This window comes from Panulirus ornatus, chromosome 66 (genome assembly GCF_036320965.1).
Source record: "Panulirus ornatus isolate Po-2019 chromosome 66, ASM3632096v1, whole genome shotgun sequence".
Taxonomy (NCBI): domain Eukaryota; kingdom Metazoa; phylum Arthropoda; class Malacostraca; order Decapoda; family Palinuridae; genus Panulirus; species Panulirus ornatus.
The window spans coordinates 1818947-1844869 of record NC_092289.1 but is presented as its reverse complement, the minus strand read 5'-3'; the positions used below and the strand labels follow the sequence as shown (position 1 = coordinate 1844869).

At 46.1% G+C, this 25923-nt stretch overlaps 1 protein-coding gene across 4 annotated transcripts in view; it reads left to right on the top strand.

Annotated features, from left to right (window-relative positions):
• fid (fire dancer) overlaps positions 1–25923 on the top strand; it is a 227176-nt gene that overhangs the window by 4227 nt on the left and 197026 nt on the right. For 3 of the 4 annotated variants that reach the window (XM_071658268.1, XM_071658269.1, XM_071658265.1), the window contains exon 1: positions 12397–12564. The exons of the other annotated variant lie outside the window; for it this stretch is intronic. The gene's annotated coding sequence lies outside the window, so the exon portion shown is untranslated. Of the gene's footprint in view, positions 1–12396; positions 12565–25923 lie in introns of those variants that run through there. 4 annotated transcript variants of the gene reach the window in all.

Below are 25923 nucleotides of genomic sequence, written 5' to 3'. Positions count from 1 at the left end.
AGTGATTATCTTAAGTGAATGCTCCTTAACCTAGTGATTATCTTAAGTGAATGCTCCTTAACCTAGTGATTATCTTGAGTGTTCCTTAACCTAGTGATTATCTTGAGTGTTCCTTAACCTAGTGATTATCTTAAGTGAATGCTCCTTAACCTAGTGATTATCTTGAGTGTTCCTTAACCTAGTGATTATCTTAAGTGAATGCTCCTTAACCTAGTGATTATCTTAAGTGAATGCTCCTTAACCTAGTGATTATCTTAAGTGAATGCTCCTTAACCTAGTGATTATCTTGAGTGTTCCTTAACCTAGTGATTATCTTGAGTGTTCCTTAACCTAGTGATTATCTTGAGTGTTCCTTAACCTAGTGATTATCTTGAGTGTTCCTTAACCTAGTGATTATCTTAAGTGAATGCTCCTTAACCTAGTGATTATCTTGAGTGTTCCTTAACCTAGTGATTATCTTAAGTGAATGCTCCTTAACCTAGTGATTATCTTGAGTGTTCCTTAACCTAGTGATTATCTTAAGTGAATGCTCCTTAACCTAGTGATTATCTTAAGTGAATGCTCCTTAACCTAGTGCTTGATTGTTTTAAGTGAGTGTTCCTTAACCTAGTGATTATCTTAAGTGAATGCTCCTTAACCTAGTGATTATCTTAAGTGAATGCTCCTTAACCTAGTGATTATCTTAAGTGAATGCTCCTTAACCTAGTGATTATCTTGAGTGTTCCTTAACCTAGTGATTATCTTAAGTGAATGCTCCTTAACCTAGTGATTATCTTAAGTGAATGCTCCTTAACCTAGTGATTATCTTGAGTGTTCCTTAACCTAGTGATTATCTTGAGTGTTCCTTAACCTAGTGATTATCTTAAGTGAATGCTCCTTAACCTAGTGATTATCTTAAGTGAATGCTCCTTAACCTAGTGATTATCTTGAGTGTTCCTTAACCTAGTGATTATCTTGAGTGTTCCTTAACCTAGTGATTATCTTAAGTGAATGCTCCTTAACCTAGTGATTATCTTAAGTGAATGCTCCTTAACCTAGTGATTATCTTGAGTGTTCCTTAACCTAGTGATTATCTTAAGTGAATGCTCCTTAACCTAGTGATTATCTTAAGTGAATGCTCCTTAACCTAGTGATTATCTTGAGTGTTCCTTAACCTAGTGATTATCTTAAGTGAATGCTCCTTAACCTAGTGCTTGATTGTTTTAAGTGAGTGTTCCTTAACCTAGTGATTATCTTAAGTGAATGCTCCTTAACCTAGTGATTATCTTAAGTGAATGCTCCTTAACCTAGTGATTATCTTGAGTGTTCCTTAACCTAGTGATTATCTTAAGTGAATGCTCCTTAACCTAGTGATTATCTTAAGTGAATGCTCCTTAACCTAGTGATTATCTTAAGTGAATGCTCCTTAACCTAGTGATTATCTTAAGTGAATGCTCCTTAACCTAGTGATTATCTTAAGTGAATGCTCCTTAACCTAGTGATTATCTTGAGTGTTCCTTAACCTAGTGATTATCTTAAGTGAATGCTCCTTAACCTAGTGATTATCTTGAGTGTTCCTTAACCTAGTGATTATCTTGAGTGTTCCTTAACCTAGTGATTATCTTAAGTGAATGCTCCTTAACCTAGTGATTATCTTAAGTGAATGCTCCTTAACCTAGTGATTATCTTAAGTGAATGCTCCTTAACCTAGTGATTATCTTAAGTGAATGCTCCTTAACCTAGTGATTATCTTAAGTGAATGCTCCTTAACCTAGTGATTATCTTGAGTGTTCCTTAACCTAGTGATTATCTTGAGTGTTCCTTAACCTAGTGATTATCTTAAGTGAATGCTCCTTAACCTAGTGATTATCTTGAGTGTTCCTTAACCTAGTGATTATCTTGAGTGTTCCTTAACCTAGTGATTATCTTAAGTGAATGCTCCTTAACCTAGTGATTGTTTTAAGTGAGTGTTCCTTAACCTAGTGATTATCTTGAGTGTTCCTTAACCTAGTGATTATCTTGAGTGTTCCTTAACCTAGTGATTATCTTAAGTGAATGCTCCTTAACCTAGTGATTATCTTGAGTGTTCCTTAACCTAGTGATTATCTTAAGTGAATGCTCCTTAACCTAGTGATTATCTTAAGTGAATGCTCCTTAACCTAGTGATTATCTTGAGTGTTCCTTAACCTAGTGATTATCTTAAGTGAATGCTCCTTAACCTAGTGATTATCTTGAGTGTTCCTTAACCTAGTGATTATCTTAAGTGAATGCTCCTTAACCTAGTGATTATCTTGAGTGTTCCTTAACCTAGTGATTATCTTGAGTGTTCCTTAACCTAGTGATTATCTTGAGTGTTCCTTAACCTAGTGATTATCTTGAGTGTTCCTTAACCTAGTGATTATCTTGAGTGTTCCTTAACCTAGTGATTATCTTGAGTGTTCCTTAACCTAGTGATTATCTTGAGTGTTCCTTAACCTAGTGATTATCTTAAGTGAATGCTCCTTAACCTAGTGATTATCTTAAGTGAATGCTCCTTAACCTAGTGATTATCTTAAGTGAATGCTCCTTAACCTAGTGATTATCTTAAGTGAATGCTCCTTAACCTAGTGATTATCTTAAGTGAATGCTCCTTAACCTAGTGCTTGATTGTTTTAAGTGAGTGTTCCTTAACCTAGTGATTATCTTAAGTGAATGCTCCTTAACCTAGTGCTTGATTGTTTTAAGTGAGTGTTCCTTAACCTAGTGATTATCTTGAGTGTTCCTTAACCTAGTGATTATCTTAAGTGAATGCTCCTTAACCTAGTGATTATCTTAAGTGAATGCTCCTTAACCTAGTGATTATCTTGAGTGTTCCTTAACCTAGTGATTATCTTAAGTGAATGCTCCTTAACCTAGTGATTATCTTAAGTGAATGCTCCTTAACCTAGTGATTATCTTAAGTGAATGCTCCTTAACCTAGTGATTATCTTGAGTGTTCCTTAACCTAGTGATTATCTTGAGTGTTCCTTAACCTAGTGATTATCTTGAGTGTTCCTTAACCTAGTGATTATCTTGAGTGTTCCTTAACCTAGTGATTATCTTAAGTGAATGCTCCTTAACCTAGTGATTATCTTGAGTGTTCCTTAACCTAGTGATTATCTTGAGTGTTCCTTAACCTAGTGATTATCTTGAGTGTTCCTTAACCTAGTGATTATCTTGAGTGTTCCTTAACCTAGTGATTATCTTGAGTGTTCCTTAACCTAGTGATTATCTTAAGTGAATGCTCCTTAACCTAGTGATTATCTTAAGTGAATGCTCCTTAACCTAGTGATTATCTTGAGTGTTCCTTAACCTAGTGCTTGATTGTTTTAAGTGAGTGTTCCTTAACCTAGTGATTATCTTGAGTGTTCCTTAACCTAGTGATTATCTTAAGTGAATGCTCCTTAACCTAGTGATTATCTTGAGTGTTCCTTAACCTAGTGCTTGATTGTTTTAAGTGAGTGTTCCTTAACCTAGTGATTATCTTAAGTGAATGCTCCTTAACCTAGTGATTATCTTGAGTGTTCCTTAACCTAGTGATTATCTTAAGTGAATGCTCCTTAACCTAGTGCTTGATTGTTTTAAGTGAGTGTTCCTTAACCTAGTGATTATCTTGAGTGTTCCTTAACCTAGTGATTATCTTAAGTGAATGCTCCTTAACCTAGTGATTATCTTAAGTGAATGCTCCTTAACCTAGTGATTATCTTGAGTGTTCCTTAACCTAGTGATTATCTTGAGTGTTCCTTAACCTAGTGATTATCTTGAGTGTTCCTTAACCTAGTGATTATCTTAAGTGAATGCTCCTTAACCTAGTGATTATCTTGAGTGTTCCTTAACCTAGTGATTATCTTGAGTGTTCCTTAACCTAGTGATTATCTTAAGTGAATGCTCCTTAACCTAGTGATTATCTTGAGTGTTCCTTAACCTAGTGATTATCTTGAGTGTTCCTTAACCTAGTGATTATCTTAAGTGAATGCTCCTTAACCTAGTGATTATCTTGAGTGTTCCTTAACCTAGTGATTATCTTAAGTGAATGCTCCTTAACCTAGTGATTATCTTGAGTGTTCCTTAACCTAGTGATTATCTTAAGTGAATGCTCCTTAACCTAGTGATTATCTTAAGTGAATGCTCCTTAACCTAGTGATTATCTTAAGTGAATGCTCCTTAACCTAGTGATTATCTTAAGTGAATGCTCCTTAACCTAGTGATTATCTTGAGTGTTCCTTAACCTAGTGATTATCTTGAGTGTTCCTTAACCTAGTGATTATCTTAAGTGAATGCTCCTTAACCTAGTGCTTGATTGTTTTAAGTGAGTGTTCCTTAACCTAGTGATTATCTTGAGTGTTCCTTAACCTAGTGATTATCTTGAGTGTTCCTTAACCTAGTGATTATCTTAAGTGAATGCTCCTTAACCTAGTGATTATCTTGAGTGTTCCTTAACCTAGTGATTATCTTGAGTGTTCCTTAACCTAGTGATTATCTTGAGTGTTCCTTAACCTAGTGATTATCTTAAGTGAATGCTCCTTAACCTAGTGATTATCTTAAGTGAATGCTCCTTAACCTAGTGCTTGATTGTTTTAAGTGAGTGTTCCTTAACCTAGTGCTTGATTGTTTTAAGTGAGTGTTCCTTAACCTAGTGATTATCTTAAGTGAATGCTCCTTAACCTAGTGATTATCTTGAGTGTTCCTTAACCTAGTGATTATCTTGAGTGTTCCTTAACCTAGTGATTATCTTAAGTGAATGCTCCTTAACTAGTGCTTGATTGTTTTAAGTGAGTGTTCCTTAACCTAGTGATTATCTTGAGTGTTCCTTAACCTAATGCTTGCTAAGACTTTACTACTATGTGCATGACAGAGTTAATATCCTCGCTCGTATCCCGTTGAAGGGACCATGAGGGGTTTTCCCCCGGCCACCCCCAAAAGGGGAGAGGTTTCCCCCCCCAAAAAAATTTGGGAAAACCTTTTAAAAAAAACCCAAAAAATTTTGGGTTTTTTTTTCCCCCTTTTTTTTAAAAAACCCCCCCGGGGGGGTTTTTTTTGGGGGGAATTTTTTTTTTAAAAAACCCCCCCCCCAAAAAATTTTTGAAAACCCCCCGGGCCCCCCCCCGGGGGTTTAAAATTTTAAATTTTAAAAGGAAAAAAAAAAATTTTTTAAAAATTTTTTTTAAATTTAAAAAAGGGGTTTTAAGAAAAATTTTTAAATTTTCCCCCCAAATTTTTTTTGGGGGGGGGGAAAAAAAAAAACCCCCGGGGGCCTTCAAAAGGGGGGAAAAAAAAATTTTTTTTTTCCCGGGGGAATTTTTTTAAAAAAAAAAATTTTTTTTTTAAAAAGGGGGGGTTTTTAAGTTTTAAAAAAAATTTTGGGAAACCATTTTTTGGAAATTTCAAAAAGGGTTTGTAAAAAAGGAAAAGTTTAAAATTTTTCCCCTTTTGGGTTTTTAACCCCCGGGGGAATTTTTTTTTTTGGGGGAAAATTTTTTTTTTTTTTAATTTTAAAAAAATTTTTTAAATTTTTTAAAAACTTTTTTAAAATTTTAATTTTTTGGGAAAAACCAAAAAACCCCAAAAAAAAATTTTTTTGGGGGGGGGGTTTTTTTTGGAAAAAAAGGGGGGAAAAAATTTTTTTGGGTTTACCCCCGGAAAATTTGTTTTTACCCTTTTAAAATTTTTTGGGGCATTGGGGGGAAAATCTTTTAGCAGCAGACATTGGAAGGGCCTTTCGAAGGGAAAAATAAAAAGGTAATTTGACAGCCAAAACAATTGAAAAAGGGAGGAATAAAGAAGGGGAAATGCCAATCAAAAAATTGGTTTTTTCCAATTTCAAATCTTTTGGGACGGGGTTTTTTACCAGGATTTGGCCAGGGGGGGGAAAGGTTAAATTTGGGGTTTTGGGGTTAAAAATTGGGTGTGTAAGGGGGTTGGGGGGGGTTTGCGGGTCGAAATGCCAGAAGAAATAAAACCGGGGAGGTTGTGGTTTGGTTTTGTGTGGGGTTTTTTGTTTGGGTTGGGTGATGGTTGGGTTTTTGGATTGTTGGGGGTTTTTGGGGGGGGAAAAAAGGTTTTCGGATTCCCCTCCCGCCCAAAAGTAATTAAATTCCTCCCCTTTCCCCCCCTTCAAAAAACCCCCAAAACACACACACACACACAAAACACACAAACACACAAAACACACTCGTTTTAAGACGGGAATCTCATAGGGTAACAAAAATCTGGTTAAGTTTAATGTCTACAAACCCTTTTCTACCCACCTCTATCGAAAACCGAAAAATTTTTTTTCCCCCCTTTTGGGCGAAACCGGGGTTTTTACTGTAACATCCATTCTTTCTGGGAGACCCCACATTACGGAAATAGATAAGTCTGCCTCTAAAAAGCTGGTAGTTCTGTGTAGATGTCGAAATTTCTTTTTCTTAGAACATTTGCTCCGTTTATCAAAGGTTTGGGTTTCTTTCCTTGTAGGGGTCTGCCTAAACAACTGGGGTTGGGTTCAAGTTCTGCACCCTTTAATTTACCCAATTACCCAACCCCCACTAATTTTTAAGTTTGGGACCCAAATTTTCCCCCCGTCGAAAAGTTTTCATTTTTCCCTCTTTAATGGGTTTAAAACTGGGGTTTTTTGGGCTCCCGGGAACTTGGGGGCTTGGGGTCCCCCCTTCCCCATACTAGACCACGCAAGACCTGGCAACATGATTACTATGTGGCCGTAGGCCGTTGATAGCTTTCCCTACACCTCGAAGCTTTGGAACTCTCTCCCTTTTCATGTATTTTCCAAATACTTGGACTTGGCACATTTTAGAACAGGTTTTCCCTTCCTCCAAAATTCATAAATACTTTCACTTGTTTTTTCCCCTTTCATAATCCTCTCTATATTTCAATTAAGGCCAGGCCTCGTTGTGGACTTTTATCCGTGACTGGAGCTTCCAACGTAAAAAAAAAGAAAATCCCCCCCAGGAAACCTATCTCGATATCAGTTCTCTTCAAATTCTGGAATATATAGGTAAGTGTGATAGGAGAGGTCGTCTGCAGGTAAAGGTTTGGTTCATCGAGGCCAAGTGTGTCCAGGTGGGTGAGTCTTTGTGCTGTTATATTTCTTACTCATCCACATGAGTCACTTCAGTGGGAACCATCTTAGTTAACAGTGTCGCTGCGGCGGTAATCTGGATTGCTTCTCGATTTACGGATCAGTCAGAAGGATTATCGTTATGGATTAAGTAACAACTCTGGCTTTCGCATAGCCATATGTTCCCTCTCGTTGTACAGTGACGCATTAGGTCCACATCAGTTATTACCAAGCACCACGGATGTGTTGGCTCCCCACTCAGCTGTGTGTTAGGAGAGGGACTTTAAGTTAACTCCTGCACGGTCACCTCAAGTCCAGGAGTGTTGATGTGAGTAGGGAGGTGGTCGAAGGACGACGGCTGATACCTTCCCTCTGTTTCTTAGAACACCTCACCTCACCTCTCATCATCTCCAGCGTGTCGGAGGCCACACTCCACACTGCTGGTCTGGTGACTCTGGTCGAGTTGTCTACGTTCAGATTGAACTTACAGACCAAGGGGCTCAGACATGAAGCTTCGTTATGGCTCTTGCCTGACTTAAGCTCTCTTCCGTATTTAGTTATTTTCCGTAGGGTTCGAAAACTTGCATTGTAGCCACTTGGCCCCCTAACGGACGCAATTAGGTGTTACATGGTGTCCGTTTTTGCCCTTTTCATATAAGAGGATCTTGTATGATGGCTGCAGCAGTTATCACGTTTGTGGAATTATTGGCAGACTTTTATTGCACCCAGTAGTGGAGTGCCTGGTGTTGACACACCTGCCACGTTGGTCTAGTTCTTGTTATCTGTCTTGCCTCGATTATAAAGTGGTAGATTTGAGGACATTCATTGACGTGGTGCTCGCTGCGGCAAAAGGCGCATAGATTGTAGTGGCTTTGAGCTTAGCATGCTGGTTTGGGAATATTGGAAGGTTTTACTGAGGAAGCGGTTGTTAGTGATACCATTTTGGTAATTTTGGGCCTCTGGGTTTGTTTTGAAGCAGGTTTGTCCGCGAAAATATGAGCAGGATTTGTGATATTTTATCCTAGAACTTTTTGTCTTTGATCATGAAGGTATGCTAATGTTATCCTTGATGTTTTGACTAGGTTTAAGTTAGAGCGCTTGTATAAAATTATCGAATGCTTCCATTATGTCATTCTCCTATCTTAAATAGGTTTCAGACTTTTAAAGTTTCAATCAGTCGTATTTTGTACTTCTTGGGTTTCACAACCATAAGAGAATATTTGAATAATTATACCGCTCTTTTAGGAGAGTTTGTATCGCTCCTTCTGATCTTCAACTCATCAGTCGGGTCGGCCGACGCTCGGGTCCTTGACATTCATGGCGCGGGTGGTGTGACCTTTTCATGGCCGGCACGATGGCATTACTTATGGTCCTCGCTGTTTGTACCAAGTGTGTTATTTGAGCTTTTTTTTTTTTTTTTAATGCGAGTGACTTATATACTTATAATCAGATGGTCGATACAGTTTAGGGTGTTGCTACTCGAACGGACGGCGGCCTAGTTGTACAGCAGAAGCATCCTTTCCCTTCGACAGTTTTGCAAAATGTTTTATCTACGATGATGGATACCCTTATGTAGGTAGACTAACTCTGCATCAATATTCACAAACGTAATTTCTTGGGTAAGCGGAAGATCTATACACTCCGGTATTTAAAGTTTGCAGGTGATAGATAGGCTTTATTTTTTTCAATGATATCAGCTACTGTTTGGTCTGGGGAGCAGACATCATGGATGTCACATGACTCCCGCTTGTAAATGATGTATCCATATCATGCGCGTCCTCTTGCATGGTCGTCCTGCGCGTCAGATGAAACCCAAAAAATCTCTGGCAGAGTTTTTTTGTCCAGCTTAATCTGTTTACAGTTACCTCGGCATTGGGAACATTTGTAATCATGCTGGTGGTTTCCGAATGCCTCTCTGTGATTACGTTAAAGGCGAACATTAACCGGTCAGTTCTTGATTGTTTTAAGTGAGTGTTCCATAACCTAGTGCTTGATTGTTTTAAGTGAGTGTTCCTTAACCTAGTGATTATATTGAGTGAATGTTCCTTAACCTAGTGATTATCTTGAGTGTTCCTTAACCTAGTGATTATCTTGAGTGTTCCTTAACCTAGTGATTATCTTAAGTGAATGCTCCTTAACCTAGTGCTTGATTGTTTTAAGGGAACGTTCCTTAGCTTAGTGCTTACGTTGAGTGTTCCTTAACCTAATGCTTGCTAAGACTTTACTACTATGTGCATGACAGAGTTAATATCCTCGCTCGTATCCCGTTGAAGGGACCATGATGAAAACATTGGGGAAAATCGCCTTAGGTATCCCCGTTGAACGACGCCAGAACTTCGATAAGTTAAGCCAACAGATAATTTTCTTGTCGCTGTCCCTGTTTGTTTGATGTAGTTTGACTCATTATAAAGAATCACAGATATTTCATAACGGACAATACACAGGAAACCCGCTGTTTTGGGAACACTAGGCAATTAAATTCATGCGTTTGTAAATCCATAATTAGAGGTCTAGAGTTAAACCAGCGTACAAATAGAACATGATACGAGATCAGTATGGTGTTACCGGCTTCCGCGCCTGCTTGTGGTTACACCACGAGGCAAAAAGTCAACCTCACTAAGGTTCAGTCATCGTCCATGGACGGAAAGAAGTAGTCTCGTCGAGAACCTTCCTGTTCCAGAAGAGTGTATCATCTTCCCTGCTTCTGATTGCAGTGCAGCCTCCAAGCTGCTGGAGCTCCAAAGGAGGTTCTAGGGTTATGTGGTTGAATCTAACTCCTTTATGACGTGTGATTTGCAATAAAGTTTTTAACGTCGGTGTAAGAAATGGTAATTCACACAGTAAGGTCGTGGAGGGATATTGGTATTAAGGCCTCATAGTACACTGTTTTCCTCGTACCCAAACAACTGGGCATGATTACCCCTCATGCCATCCGTACATCCTAATGTGACAACAGCAAACATACTGTGCAAATATCGTAAGGTGGTTTTGAACTGTTAGTTGGCAGACTTTCTTGACAAAGTTTGTCAAAAGAATTATCTAGTTAGGTCTACTTAACACTTGGCGTGCTTCTTAGCGACTGTCGTCATGGAACCTTGCGTGGAACGAGGTCAGAATTCACACACACCGCTTGGATGTCCTGCTTCTCAACATACATGAATTGATCAGTTGATTAGCCAGATTAATCGTTTTTACAAATAAATCGCGCGCCAGATGCATGCAGCAGATGTAATTTACTACTGTCAATCAGTTAATCACTGTGATTTAAATACTTCTGCCCTACTAAAATACAAAGCGTGAAAATACAGACTAAATAATTCGAAACATAAAGTTACATAGTTCAAGCACACAACGAAAAGTAATGGAGTATGCATAGGAAAGTGAAATCTGATATCTGTGTCGATAATTTAGAGTATCAGTAACTATCCAATAAAGGAAATTAATATGATTAGATAAATACATAACCCAAATATAGGTAATGTAAAATTACTTGGAATGAATTTCCAAGTCTCGGTGATGTAGAAATGTGTTGTGGCAATGGTGGGAGTTTGGCGTCATGTGATCTGATTGGTGGACGCAGTTCGAACTTGAGACTTATGTTAACGCTAGAAGGACATATACCATTGAAATTATATGTGAATGAACGTCTAATTCTTAATGGCTACAATATTACTATGGTACGGCCTGAAATGAAAGTCTTGTGAATAGAATGAGCGTTTTCATTAATACTCATTACCTCTACAAATCTGGTACCAGGTCTTAAGAGAACCCATTCTTATTAAGTACCACTTGGGAACCTGAAGTGGTTAACCTCTCGTCCATTACCCTTCCACCATATCATCCTCCTCAGCGGCACTCGTGGGCGTCCTTGAAGACTGTGACGTGCTCAGTGATGGAGTCTGGTGGCAGAGATGCGAGGGGGGTGTCGTCTCCTGCCGTAGTACATCCTCCTTGGGAGGTGGATGACGCCTCACCTCACCCTTCCACGTGAAGGAATTAATCTCATCATGGACACAGACACGTCTGTGTAGCGTAGTGAGGCTAGAGAGTAGCCTGCTGGGTCCCTGGGTAAGCACAAATGCCCTCTGTCACCTATACGGCGCTGCTAATATGCACGGTAATAGAGTATGGTCACCCCCGAAGTCTGGTAGAACCCACGGTTTCCCCCCTCAGCACCTGCACCTCAGTAGGGCAACCCCGGCCACGAACCACACAGCTGGGGAAGTTTCGAAGACTCAAAGTCCGATAACGGACGAAGTATGGTAAAGTTAAGAATGCGGATGCCACATTGTTGATATACGAGATTTACGAAGTGATGTCCATGTGTAGAGGAAATTGTGGTATCAGTGCTGTCCGTCTTTCTCATCACGACAGTGTTGGATGTGAAGAAGTGGGGAAATCTGAATATTAACCATGCGCTGAAATGCCATTCTATAATTTGTCTGGAGACCGCGCTTGTCTTCTTCCCAGTTCCCCGTGGGCGCAGCTCTAGAGTTGTGAAGAGAAAGAAATGTAGATTTACATTTTTTTTTCAAAGAATTAAGACGAGGATGCCGTAAGCTTTCTAAAGTTGTAACTTAGAATGCTGGCGCCACCATCACTGTGATCGACAATTCGTGAGGGTTTGTCACACTTAAAAAGTAGATAATGTCTTTGAGAAGACTTCCGTGCCATTCATAACGTTTTTCTTAACTCTAAAAACGTGATGCCGGAGTGAAACCTTTACTGAGATGTGGTAATGAAGGTTTTATTCGTTTCTTTTTCTGGCATTTTGGACTACAGGTGTTTGAAATATTCGCTGTTAAACTATAGCTGAAATTCAAGCGTCTTTAGATGTTGTATTGGAAGTTCACATCAAGAACAGTCAAGCCCAGGATCATGTCATAACAGCATAACACGGTCGTCTGTTTTTCGTAAAGGTTACGGTGAAGAGGGAAGCTAATCTGACCCATTTTCTATGCTGTCCTACGCCCCTAGGTCTATTCTGTTTTTGACGGCTGTATTACAAACCCTTTCATTGATAGGGACTCCAATATCGCGTGACTGCCGGGAAACCTTTCCTATTCAGAGAATATAACTCGGATTGGAAGGTTAGATCCTGGTGTCGCCTCTGCCTGAAGCGTCTCTGTTATCTGTCTTTATATTTGCATAAGTCATTTAAAGTTACTTGCAAGACAAGTGGTCAAAATGTTGAGAAAAACGTGGCCAAGCATGTTCCGTTTTCTTTATACTCTGAGGGAAGGTTGGTACGCGCGCCTGGCAGCTATCTATGGCGTTGCTGACGTCATCACACGAAAATCAATACGGCAGTTAGGATTCAGGTGCAGTCTGGGTCCGTGGGTCGGGTGAGGCGCGTTCTAGGCACAGCGGTCAGTGAAATGGGCTATTTAGATGGTAATAACGTGATTAGTTAAGTAGAAGCCAGTGTGGCGAGGTTGTGGTTGTGATCAGTGAGTCGAGACGAGACACCTGGAGAGGCGCTTCGAGGATGGGAGAAGGATGGAAACAAGGTAAGGTTGAGCAGCATCAGCTGAGTGAAGGAGGGGAGGAATCATGAATGAACATAGACACGATCTAACTCGGTGTTTGCCGTCGTACCATGGCACAGTCGGTGTTGCTAGAGGCACGACGAGGTGGCGCTCGTCATGTCATCCAGCGAGGGGTGTGTGCACAGGGTGGGGTGTGTGTGAGTGTGTGTGTGTGTGTGTGTGTGTGGACGGGTGGTGGGTGTGGGCGGCGGTGGTGCTGCTGGTCGACACGGATGCCTAGTAACGTCATCAAACACGGGGATGCTGTGTGTGTGTGTGTGTGTGTGTGTGTGTGTGTGTGTGTGTGTGTGTGTATGTGTGTGTGTGTGTGTGTGTGTGTGTGTGTGTGTGTGTGTGTGTGTGTATGTGTGTGTGTGCGTGATTCCTCTCCCGCCCACAAGTCACACTACAACTTCCTCTCCTCCCCCTCCTCCTCTCTCACACACACACACACACACACACACACACACACACACACACACACACACACACACTGGTCACCAGACTCAGGTGGTGCGCTGACTTGTGGCCGTGTGTGTAATACCCTCAGTGACACGAGCCTATATAGAGAGCGTGCGGCTCACGCCGAGCCGACTGACTCAACCCACCATCACACGAAGCCAGTGGGTTAAGACCTTTGGAGCACGACGCCAAGATATACCCCCCCACCCACCCTTGGCCCCCCCCCCCCCCGACCTGATCTTTAAGGGTCGTGTCAAAGGCCAGGCCAAGGGTCGTCCCGTCGTGTCAAGGGTCACCTCAGTGGACCATTACACTCTGGGTTAACGTGATTCAGTCATGTCACATCAGCGTGATGATGTTCCATGACCCACAGCTTGATCCAGATGTGCACAACTGTACGTTGATATTTGACTGCCAGGCCAACACATGACCCTATGCCACCGCTTTATATATTCAAACACAAGAGCAACACTAAAACCCACACATCAGTGTTATGTCGGGACCAATACACAACACACTTAGTCAAACAGATTACGGTGAATTAACGTGTTAACACATCGCACATCACAAGTGTTTTCAACGCAGTATACCACCAGTACAGTAGAACACTACACCAGTACATCCGCAATACACCCGAACACTACGCTACAGCGTCAGCAGTACACCAGAACACTGCGCTACAACGTCAGCAGTACACCCGAACACTGCGCTTCAACGTCAGCAGTACACCAGGACACTGCGCTACAACGTCAGCAGTACACCCGAACACTACGCTACAGCGTCAGCAGTACACCCGAACACTACGCTACAACGTCAGCAGTACACCAGAACACTGCGCTACAACGTCAGCAGTACACCCGAACACTACGCTACAGCGTCAGCAGTACACCCGAACACTGCGCTACAACGTCAGCAGTACACCCGAACACTGCGCTACAACGTCAGCAATACACCAGAATACTACGCTACAGCGTCAGCAGTACACCAGAACACTACGCTACAGCGTCAGCAGTATACCAGAACACTACGCTACAGCGTCAGCAGTACACCCGAACACTGCGCTACAACGTCAGCAGTACACCAGAACACTACGCTACAGCGTCAGCAGTACACCAGAACACTACGCTACAGCGTCAGCAGTACACCAGAACACTACGCTACAGCGTCAGCAGTACACCCGAACACTGCGCTACAACGTCAGCAGTACACCAGAACACTACGCTACAACGTCAGCAGTACACCCGAACACTGCGCTACAACGTCAGCAGTACACCAGAACACTACGCTACAGCGTCAGCAGTACACCCGAACACTGCGCTACAACGTCAGCAGTACACCAGAACACTACGCTACAGCGTCAGCAGTACACCAGAACACTACGCTACAGCGTCAGCAGTACACCAGAACACTACGCTACAGCGTCAGCAGTACACCCGAACACTGCGCTACAACGTCAGCAGTACACCAGAACACTACGCTACAACGTCAGCAGTACACCCGAACACTGCGCTACAACGTCAGCAGTACACCAGAACACTACGCTACAGCGTCAGCAGTACACCCGAACACTACGCTACAGCGTCAGTAGTACACCAGAACATTACACCATACGTCAGCTGTACATCTGTACGTCAGTAGTACACCAGAACACTGCACCAGTACGTCACCAGTACGTCACCAGTACACCAGTACGTCACCAGTACCCCAGTACGTCACAAGTACACTAGTACGTCACCAGTACACGAGTGCGTCAGCCGTACACCACGTAGGTATACAGGGGAGACTCCTGTAGATAGATCATCTCAGTAGATCACAGGTCGCTGATCAGAGCAGCGTTCTCAAAATGGTCGGTGGTTACTAGCGGAGTGACTCAGGGTTCTCTTCTGGGTCAGTTACTCTTTGTGTGAACGAGTCCGTCAGAAGGTACGGACTCTTACCGGAATGTGTTTGCAGAGGGCATGAGATAAGTGGAAAGTTTGAGGGATTGCACCAGCTTACAAGGGGACCTAGACAAACTCCAAAGTTGGTGTACACGCGGTGGATGAGATTCAGCCCGAGTAAATGACAAGTAATTAGGACGAAACAGTGAAAGAAGACGTCAACACGAGTATTAGCTGGTAGGAAATAAGTCCCAGCGGTCTGTGTGTGAGAGAGGCTTGGGAGCTGACATCCCTGACCTGTCGACTGATGGATGATATTAGAATTGCATTCAGGTTCATGGGTAAGGAAATATTCAGCAATTTGTTCACGTCGTACATGACACCAAAACTACAGTATGCTGCATAAGTTTGGCCATCGTACTTGAAGAAGGTAAAGAGCTGATAGAGAAGGTCCAGAGGAAGACAGCAGACATGGTACTATATTTAAGAGAGCTGACATACAGAGCAAGGTGTGAGGTCTTAGGTTCATCCTCGCTGGGAGAGACGAGTGAGGGATGACTTTATCACAACCCTTTAAGTTTTTATACCAAGCTTGTGAAGAAAGTTGTAGGTTTAGAACAACCAGACGACGTAACAGAATAAATTATGACTTGTTGAAGGTATGTAAAGAAGTACTTGTATAGTATAACAGTGGTGGACGAGTGGAATCAAGTGCCGTGAACATACCAGTTCTACCTGAACACAGAGCGCGGTCCACCAGCGACACTTAACGCCTGGGGAGCGCGGACCAGCACACACTAGACCCACAGCAGAACACCACACGGTTACACTGACGCACACAGGGTAACGGAAATACACACCATGACGCGACAACACTGTATCATCAGCATACAACAGCAGCGCTGTGCGCTAAATGCACACGTCCCAGCTACACACAGTGAAGCAGCAATACCAAGTCCCACACTACAATTAGATTACACAGACATCTTCAGCACGTTACTACACTTGATGTACACTTTGGTACATCTGTACAGTTCCCCTACACCTCAGTACACTATACCTGTATGGGAACAACACCAGTGTACCACGTCAGGACATGTACTTACACTCCATCCACCACGCACTCAACCACACACACACACACACACACACACACACACACACACACACACACACACACACACACACACACACACACACTAGTGTACAACCTTTTGAGAAGTATTTAATCTTGATGCTGTTTTGAGGAAATGTCTTTACTGATCTTAGGTTGACAGTCGTCACTGATGTATCTCTACATGGGTTCACTTGGCGTGAGCCCTGCCTGTAGGCTTGAAGGGAATGTATTGATCATGTAGGATAAATTCAGGTGTGGTACTAAGTACCATTTCTTCTTGAACACCGACGCGTCCCACGCGTGCCGCTCTGTCCCACATAGGTCACTGCTATGTTGACCTCTCTCTCTCTCTCTCTCTCTCTCTCTCTCTCTCTCTCTCTCTCTCTCTCTCTCTCTCTCTCTCTCTCTCTCTCTCTCTCTCTCTCGGCATTGCTGTCCCTTCCTCACTCCCACCCACCACACAGTCCCATACCACCACGTTCCCTCCCTCACTCCCACCCACCCACCACAAGACTCCCACACCACAGTCGCCTATTCCCCCACCTTACTGCAGGTGCTGGCCAGACTCACCTGTGGAGAGGGGGTGTGGGATGGGTGGTGTTGGCCTGGCCAGGGGGGCCCAACAGGTGGTGTGTGTGGCCCTTCACCTGCCCTTCTCCATGGTACGTAAGGGCCCGTGTCCTGATGTGGTGGCCATTGAAGCGACCCACTCACCTGTCTCTTGTACACTCTTATCTCACGACTTCCATCTCTTGCACCCCCTCACCACCACCCCAGCACCACCACCCACCCCTTCTCTCTCTCTCTCTCTCTCTCTCTCTCTCTCTCTCTCTCTCTCTCTCTCTCTCTCTCTCTCTCTCTCTCTCTCTCTCTCAGAACCAGCTCTTCAGTGGCTGTCAAGTTCGCCACAGCAGCGGCGCGAGTCGCCCTCTTATCTCTCTCTCTCTCACTCTCTCCCTCTCTGCCTCACCCACACGTGGGCTCCCACAGCCGTTCCCCTCCCCCACGAACGTGCGGTTGCCGCGTCGTTCGCACCGCTCGCTTCTCGTGACTGTAGACGTTCCTGCGGTGAGCACCACGCGCTAGCCTTGCCTTCTTCCCGCAGATTTCCGAGGTAAGTATTAGTAAGGACTCCCTCTATATCCAGCCGCCAACACCTCCGTTTTCCCTTTTTTGGCGAGGCTTAGCTCGTGTTCTCCCGTTTTCTTATCGTCTTCTCTACTTCTACATCTTCCATTCGGAGTCTGTCATTGTACTAGTGGCCATTCCTTCACTCTCCCCTTTCCTCTGTACATTATCATCATCTTCGCCTTCACTTCCTCTGTATTATATACTTTATTACAGTCTCACCCTCTCTCTCCCTCCTTATTTTCTCTCATATCGATGACGTTCATCTCCTATCCTCCGTTTTTTATATCTAAATAGCTCTCCTTTTCTGTGCCTCTAATTTCCTACTTCTTCCCCTCTCTCGTCTTTTCTTATTTCTTCCCCATCTTTATTCTTAACCTGATTTCCAATTTTTTATTTATTTTTATTGAACGTTTCCCTTTTTCTTTCCTGTGACGTCGTTCTCTAATCATCCCATTTCCTATTTTCTTTCCTGTGGCGCCGCTCTTTATTCATCCCACATCCCGTTTTTTCCTTCTTTCCTGTGACGCCGTTTTCCGTTCATCTCACTTCCTGTTTTCTTTTCTGTAACACTTTTTCCCCTTCGCCTCAGTTCCCTTCTCGTTTTCTCTGACTTCCCACATATTTTCTATTCTGACCCATCCTTCATTTTCTTTTTAGATCAAATTCATTCCCCATCTTTTCCCATCCCGCCTGGACCTCCCTCCCGCTGATAGCTTCCCCATCCCCCCCCCCCCATCGCACATTAGCCAGATCCGTAGATCCCCTTCCTCTGATCGTCTGCTTCCCTTCCCATCCCATCAGGGCTCCCCTCCCGCTGATGCCTACCCTTCCCATTCCATCAGGGCCCCCTTCCCGCTGATGCCTACCCTTCCCATCCCATCAGGGCTCCCCTCCCGCTGATGCCTACCCTTCCCATTCCATCAGGGCCCCCTTCCCGCTGCTGGCTGCCCTTCCCATTCCATCAGGTCTCCCCTCCCGCTGATGCCTACCCTTCCCATTCCATCAGCCCCCTTACTCGGCTTGGTACCCTTCCATCCCATCAGGGCTCCCCTCCCGCTGATGGCTACCCTTCCCATCCCCAAACTTTACCCACACATTATACTTGGGCAAATTTCAATACAACTTGCCTCACAAATCACCAGCTTGCTCCTTCCCTGTGCCTGGGATAGCCCTTCCCACACTGCCACATTCTCTTCCATCGGCTCCGCTTCTCGTTCTCTTCCATCCCCTTCACGTTCTCTGTCATTCCCTTTCTCGTTCTCTTCCATCCTCTTCACGTCTCTGTCATTCCCTTTCTCGTTCTCTTCCATCCCCTTCACGTTCTCTGTCATTCCCCTTCTCGTTCTCTTCCATCCCCTTCACGTTCTCTGTCATTCCCTTTCTCGTTCTCTTCCATCCCCTTCACGTTCTCTGTCATTCCCTTTCTCGTTCTCTTCCATCCCCTTCACGTTCTCTGTCATTCCCTTTCTCGTTCTCTTCCATCCTCTTCACGTTCTCTGTCATTCCCCTTCTCGTTCTCTTCCATCCCCTTCACGTTCTCTGTCATTCCCCTTCTCGTTCTCTTCCGTTCCCTTCACGTTCTGTCATTCCCCTTCTCGTTCTCTTCCGTTCCCTTCACATCCTCATTCTTTCCCGTTTGTATTTGTCCTTGATCCCCTCATAACGATCTGGGATTCCTCATTACATTTTCATTGATCCCACATTAAAGGTGTTTTTGATTCTCGTTTCCATTTTCTTTGGTTTTCCTCTCTTGTCGTAATTCTATGCTTTTCCTCCACATTGTGTGTCAGTGTCTGGGTGGAAATCTTTATCTATTTTCTTCTCTCTTTCCCCCGTAATAAATTCTGTCTTTCCCGTGTCTCTCTGATGTCCGGGCGATCGATTTCCGTGACAATATTTCGCTCGCCAAAGATTCCCATTTTTTTTAAAAGCCCATCATCGGGAATATCCAATTCTCCCTCCGGAGTATTGGAAATATCCCATTCTCCCTCTGAAGTATGGGAAATAACCGTGTTCCCTCCTCCCCCTTAACCCCCTGAAATATGGGAAATATCCGATTTTCCTCCTCCCCGACTCTCTCTCTCTCTCTCTCTCTCTCTCTCTCTCTCTCTCTCTCTCTCTCTCTCTCTCTCTCTCTCTCTCTCTCCAAGGAATGCCATGTGATTACTGCAGGCATCTTCACCAGTTTAGGAATATATCCGATATCACTGCGTCCGATATCTCTTCCGTCCGATATCACTGCGTCCGATATATCTTGCGTCCGATATCACTGCGTCCGATATCACTGCGTCCGATATCATTGCTCCAGTATATCCCAACGACTGAGCATTTTCCCGCCACTTCTGGGATATATATATATATATATATATATATATATATATATATATATATATATATATATATATATATATATATATATATATATATATATATATATAAAGGCAGACAGTGTGAATTGTGTGCATGTGTATATATGTATGTGTCTGTGTGTGTATATATATATGTGTACATTGAGATGTATAGGTATGTATATTGGCGTGTGTGGATGTGTATGTATATACATGTGTATGGGGGTGGGTTGGGCCATTTCTTTCGTCTGTTTCCTTGCGCTACCTCGCAAACGCGGGAGACAGCGACAAAGCAAAAATGAAATATATATATATATATATATATATATATATATATATATATATATATGTATATATATTATCCCTGGGGATAGGGGATTAAGAATACTTCCCACGTATTCCCTGCGTGTCGTAGAAGGCGACTAAAAGGGGAGGGAGCGGGGGGCTGGAAATCCTCCCCTCTCGTTTTTTTTTTTTTTAATTTTCCAAAAGAAGGAACAGAGAAGGGGGCCAGGTGAGGATATTCCAAAAAAGGCCCAGTCCTCTGTTCTTAACGCTACCTCGCTAACGCGGGAAATGGCCAGGGATTGTATTACAGGTGTAAATCTGGCACGACTGTTCTACGTGGTCTGCCAACACTCACACAAACTTAAAATTGATGTTCCGATTTTTCCTTCGAGCGGGCGCGGCTTGCTCCGGCCCTGCCACCCGTTTTCTCTCCCGGCTCCCCGTTTTCTTCCTCTCTTCCTCTCTTTCCCCCCGTTCCGTTCCTTTCCCTTCTTTCCCGTGACTTCTTTCATCCCACATTACTCTTGTCTTTCCTCTCTCTCTCTCTCTCTCTCTCTCTCTCTCTCTCTCTCTCTCTCTCTCTCTCTCTCACTCACACACACACACACACACACACACAGACACACACTTCCGCGGTGCCATCTGCTTTAAGGGCGGTCCCACCTACCCTCAGCACTTCATTTTCGCCACTGTAGCTGTATGGAACATGCCTTTATTAGCCCGTCCATTAGGCTCACCCGGGTGTAAATTCAGCCTCCAGTAATTACCACATGTTATGCTTATGTATTCCTTTTTTTTCCTTTCTTTCTTTTGGTTTCCCTGCGTTCATGGGATGACTGCTGTCTTGTGTGTGACGTAGTGACCACTCGGGGGGGTCAGTCGTCTGTGTCCGCGTCCGGTTTTCTGATGTTTTGATGGAAAATGTGTAGCTGGGAGGCGTGGGCTGTCGTGACCCAGGTGTGATGAGTAGGACCCAAGTGCCACGAGGGACGGAGACGACCCGGGGATGGTCGTAGCCCCGAGGGACGGGGACGACCCGGGGATGATCGTAGCCCCGAGGGACGGGGACGACCCGGGGATGATCGTAGCCCCGAGGGACGGGGACGACCCGGGGATGATCGTAGCCCCGAGGGACGGGGACGACCCGGGGATGGTCGTAGCCCCGAGGGACGGGGACGACCCGGGGATGGTCGTAGCCCCGAGGGACGGGGGCGACCCGGGGATGGTCGTAGCCCCGAGGGACGGGGACGACCCGGGGATGGTCGTAGCCCCGAGGGACGGAGACGACCCGGGGATGGTCGTAGCCCCGAGGGACGGGGACGACCCGGGGATGGTCGTAGCCCCGAGGGACGGGGGCGACCCGGGGATGGTCGTAGCCCCGAGGGACGGAGACGACCCGGGGATGGTCGTAGCCCCGAGGGACGGAGACGACCCGGGGATGGTCGTAGCCCCGAGGGACGGGGGCGACCCGGGGATGGTCGTAGCCCCGAGGGACGGAGACGACCCGGGGATGGTCGTAGCCCCGAGGGACGGAGACGACCCGGGGATGGTCGTAGCCCCGAGGGACGGGGACGACCCGGGGATGGTCGTAGCCCCGAGGGACGGAGACGACCCGGGGATGGTCGTAGCCCCGAGGGACGGGGACGACCCGGGGATGGTCGTAGCCCCGAGGGACGGAGACGACCCGGGGATGGTCGTAGCCCCGAGGGTGGTGTTGACGACTGAGGTCAGCAGTACAGGATATGGACGACAGCTGTTGTTCATCATCATGTTACAGTCGTGTTCTGTACCCGACATGAACGGCTCGTGCCACCACCCAGGTACTCTCATCAGGGTTCGATACCAGGTCACCATGTGGGTACCAGGTCACCATGTTGGTACCATGTCACCATGTTGGTACCTGGTCACCATGTTGGTACCTGGCCACCATGTTGGTACCAGGTCACCATGTTGGTACCTGGTCACCATGTTGGTACCTGGTCACCATGTTGGTACCATGTCACCATGTTGGTACCTGGTCACCATGTTGGTACCTCGTCACCATGTTGGTACCTGGCCACCATGTTGGTACCAGGTCACCATGTTGGTACCTGGTCACCATGTTGTTACCAGGCCACCATGTTGGAACCTGGTCACCATGTTGGTACCTGGCCACCATGTTGGTACCTGGTCACCATGTTGGTACCTGGCCACCATGTTGGTACCTGGCCACCATGTTGGTACCTGGCCACCATGTTGGTACCAGGTCACCATGTTGGTACCATGTCACCACGTTGGTACCAGGTCACCATGTTGGTACCAGGTCACCATGTTGGTACCTGGTCACCATGTTGGTACCTGGCCACCATGTTGGTACCAGGTCACCATATTGGTACCTGGTCACCATGTTGTTACCAGGTCACCATGTTGGTACCAGGTCATCATGTGGATACCAGGTCACCATGTTGGTACCTGGTCACCATGTTGGTATTAGGTCACCATGTTGGTACCTGGTCACCATGTTGGTACCAGGTCACCATGTTGGTACCTGGTCACCATGTTGGTACCTGGCCACCATGTTGGTACCAGGTCACCATGTTGGTACCTGGCCACCATGTTGGTACCTGGTCACCATGTTGGTACCAGGTCACCATGTTGGTACCTGGTCACCATGTTGGTACCAGGTCACCATGTTGGTACCAGGTCACCATGTTGGTACCATGTCACCATGTGGATACCAGGTCACCATGTTGGTACCAGGTCACCATGTTGGTACCTGGTCACCATGTTGGTATTGGGTCACCATGTTGGTACCAGGTCACCATGTGGATGCCAGGTCACCATGTTGGTACCTGGTCACCATGTTGGTATTAGGTCACCATGTTGGTATTAGGTCACCATGTTGGTACCAGGTCACCATGTGGATACCAGGTCACCATGTTGGTACCAGGTCACCATGTTGGTACCAGGTCACCATGTTGGTACCTTGTCACCATGTTCTCTGGCGTGTTAATAATGTTGGTATAACCTTGGAAGGAGGTTGGATGATCTGGACGTAGAGGGAATCATTGGACGCATGATTTGATCATTGGACGCATGATTTGATCATTGGACGCATGATTTGATCATTGGACGCATGATTTGATCATTGGACGCATGATTTACAGATTGGACGCATGATTCGCTAATCAGGCGCATGATTTGGTAATTGGGACGTATTACTTCAACACTCAGTTTCTCTGGTATTTACGTTGCTGGTAATGCTTGGCGTATCCGTCAAATAGGTCGAGAAAAATACACTCGTATATTTTTTTTTCCTTTTTTTTTTGTACGTGGTGATGACGATAGACATGTACAGGAGCGGATTGCCCGTGGTGTGTGGATTTTGAGCCCAGTGGATAGATGGAGTGTGTTGTGGGTGGAGACCAGCCTGGGTCCTGCTGGGTTGTGTGATGATGACGAGGTTGTCTGACTTCCTGTTGGTAAATTAGAGGGCCAACGGTTTGTCAGGAGGGCTGGGGAGGGCGTCAGGTGGGGGTGTGAGGAGGGCTGGTGAGGGTTTCAGGCGGGGGCGTCAGGAGTGCTGGTGAGGGCGTCAGGTGGGGGTGTGAGGAGGGCTGGTGAGGGCGTCAGGAGGGCTGGGGAGGGCGTCAGGTGGGGGTGTCAGGAGGGCTGGTGAGGGTTTCAGGCGGGGGCGTCAGGAGTGCTGGTGAGGGCGTCAGGTGGGGGTGTCAGGAGGGCTGGTGAGGGTTTCAGGCGGGGGCGTCAGGAGTGCTGGTGAGGGCGTCAGGTGGGGGTGTCAGGAGGGCTGGTGAGGGCGTCAGGTGGGGGTGTCAGGAGGGCTGGTGAGGGCGTCAGGTGGGGGTGTCAGGAGGTCTGGTGAGGGCGTCAAGTGGGGGTGTCAGGAGGGCTGGTGAGGGCGTCAGGTGGGGGTGTCAGGAGGGCTGATGAACAAGTCCTGGGAGTGTAGAAGGCCATTTGTAAGCGAGTTATGTACCAGAGAGCGCCATCTGTTAACTAGTACGGGATATGTAGGAATGACTGTATGATGATGACGTGGCATGTTGTCTCCCCCCCTCATGTTGTCTCCCCCCTCAAGTTGTCTCCCCCCCTCATGTTGTCTCCCCCCTCATGTTGTCTCCCCCCTCATGTTGGCTCCCCCTCATGTTGTCTCCCCCCTCATGTTGTCTCCCCCCTCATGTTGTCTCCCCCCTCATGTTGTCTCCCCCCTCATGTTGTCTCCCCCCTCATGTTGTCTCCCCCTCATGTTGTCTCCCCCCTCATGTTGTCTCCCCCCTCATGTTGTCTCCCCCCTCATGTTGTCTCCCCCCTCATGTTGTCTCCCCCCTCATGTTGTCTCCCCCCTCATGTTGTCTCCCCCCTCATGTTGTCTCCCCCCTCATGTTGTCTCCCCCCTCATGTTGTCTCCCCCCTCATGTTGTCTCCCCCCTCATGTTGTCTCCCCCCTCATGTTGTCTCCCCCCTCATGTTGTCTCCCCCCTCATGTTGTCTCCCCCCTCATGTTGTCTCCCCCCTCATGTTGTCTCCCCCCTCATGTTGTCTCCCCCCTCATGTTGTCTCCCCCCTCATGTTGTCTCCCCCCTCATGTTGTCTCCCCCCTCATGTTGTCTCCCCCCTCATGTTGTCTCCCCCCTCATGTTGTCTCCCCCCTCATGTTGTCTCCCCCCTCATGTTGTCTCCCCCCCTCATGTTGTCTCCCCCCTCATGTTGTCTCCCCCCTCATGTTGTCTCCCCCCTCATGTTGTCTCCCCCCTCATGTTGTCTCCCCCCTCATGTTGTCTCCCCCCTCATGTTGTCTCCCCCCTCATGTTGTCTCCCCCCTCATGTTGTCTCCCCCCTCATGTTGTCTCCCCCCTCATGTTGTCTCCCCCCCATGTTGTCTCCCCCCTCATGTTGTCTCCCCCCTCATGTTGTCTCCCCCCTCATGTTCCGTGACCGACGTCGCTGGACGGGCCATCGTCTGGGATGCTGTGAATCTTGGGAGATGGACAAAATATGATGTTTGAACATCGTCCACACGGCGGTGAAACGTGCAGTGGGGGATGACATGGGCGCTCCAGGAGCCGGACACAGTCATCTTACTCGAGTGGTAAAAAGTTGATTCGGGACGTGGAGGATGATAGGGCCGCGCGCTGACGTCATGAGTTTGCTGGGTGACGCAAGAGGGGCGTAAAGCAGGCAAGAGCAGGAGGAGGAGGGGTCCCCCCTGTGGCAGAGGGGAAAAGGGGGGAGGGGCAGGGAGTAGCAGAGGGAGGAAGGGTTGGGGAGGGGAGGAAGTGTACATCAAGCCATCCTGTGTGCCCCACATGATGATGTACCACACACAACACTGTACGTGAGGGGAGGAAGTGTACATGAAGCCATCCTGTGTGCCCCACATGATGATGTACCACACACAACACTGTACGTGAGGGGAGGAAGTGTACATCAAGCCATCCTGTGTGCCCCACATGATGATGTACCACACACAACACTGTACGTGAGGGGAGGAAGTGTACATGAAGCCATCCTGTGTGCCCCACATGATGATGTACCACACACAACACTGTACGTGAGGGGAGGAAGTGTACATCAAGCCATCCTGTGTGCCCCACATGATGATGTACCACACACAACACTGTACGTGAGGGGAGGAAGTGTACATGAAGCCATCCTGTGTGCCCCACATGATGATGTACCACACACAACACTGTACGTGAGGGGAGGAAGTGTACATGAAGCCATCCTGTGTGCCCCACATGATGATGTACCACACACAACACTGTACGTGAGGGGAGGAAGTGTACATCAAGCCATCCTGTGTGCCCCACATGATGATGTACCACACACAACACTGTACGTGAGGGGAGGAAGTGTACATGAAGCCATCCTGTGTGCCCCACATGATGATGTACCACACACAACACTGTACGTGAGGGGAGGAAGTGTACATGAAGCCATCCTGTGTGCCCCACATGATGATGTACCACACACAACACTGTACGTGAGGGGAGGAAGTGTACATCAAGCCATCCTGTGTGCCCCACATGATGATGTACCACACACAACACTGTACGTGAGGGGAGGAAGTGTACATGAAGCCATCCTGTGTGCCCCACATGATGATGTACCACAC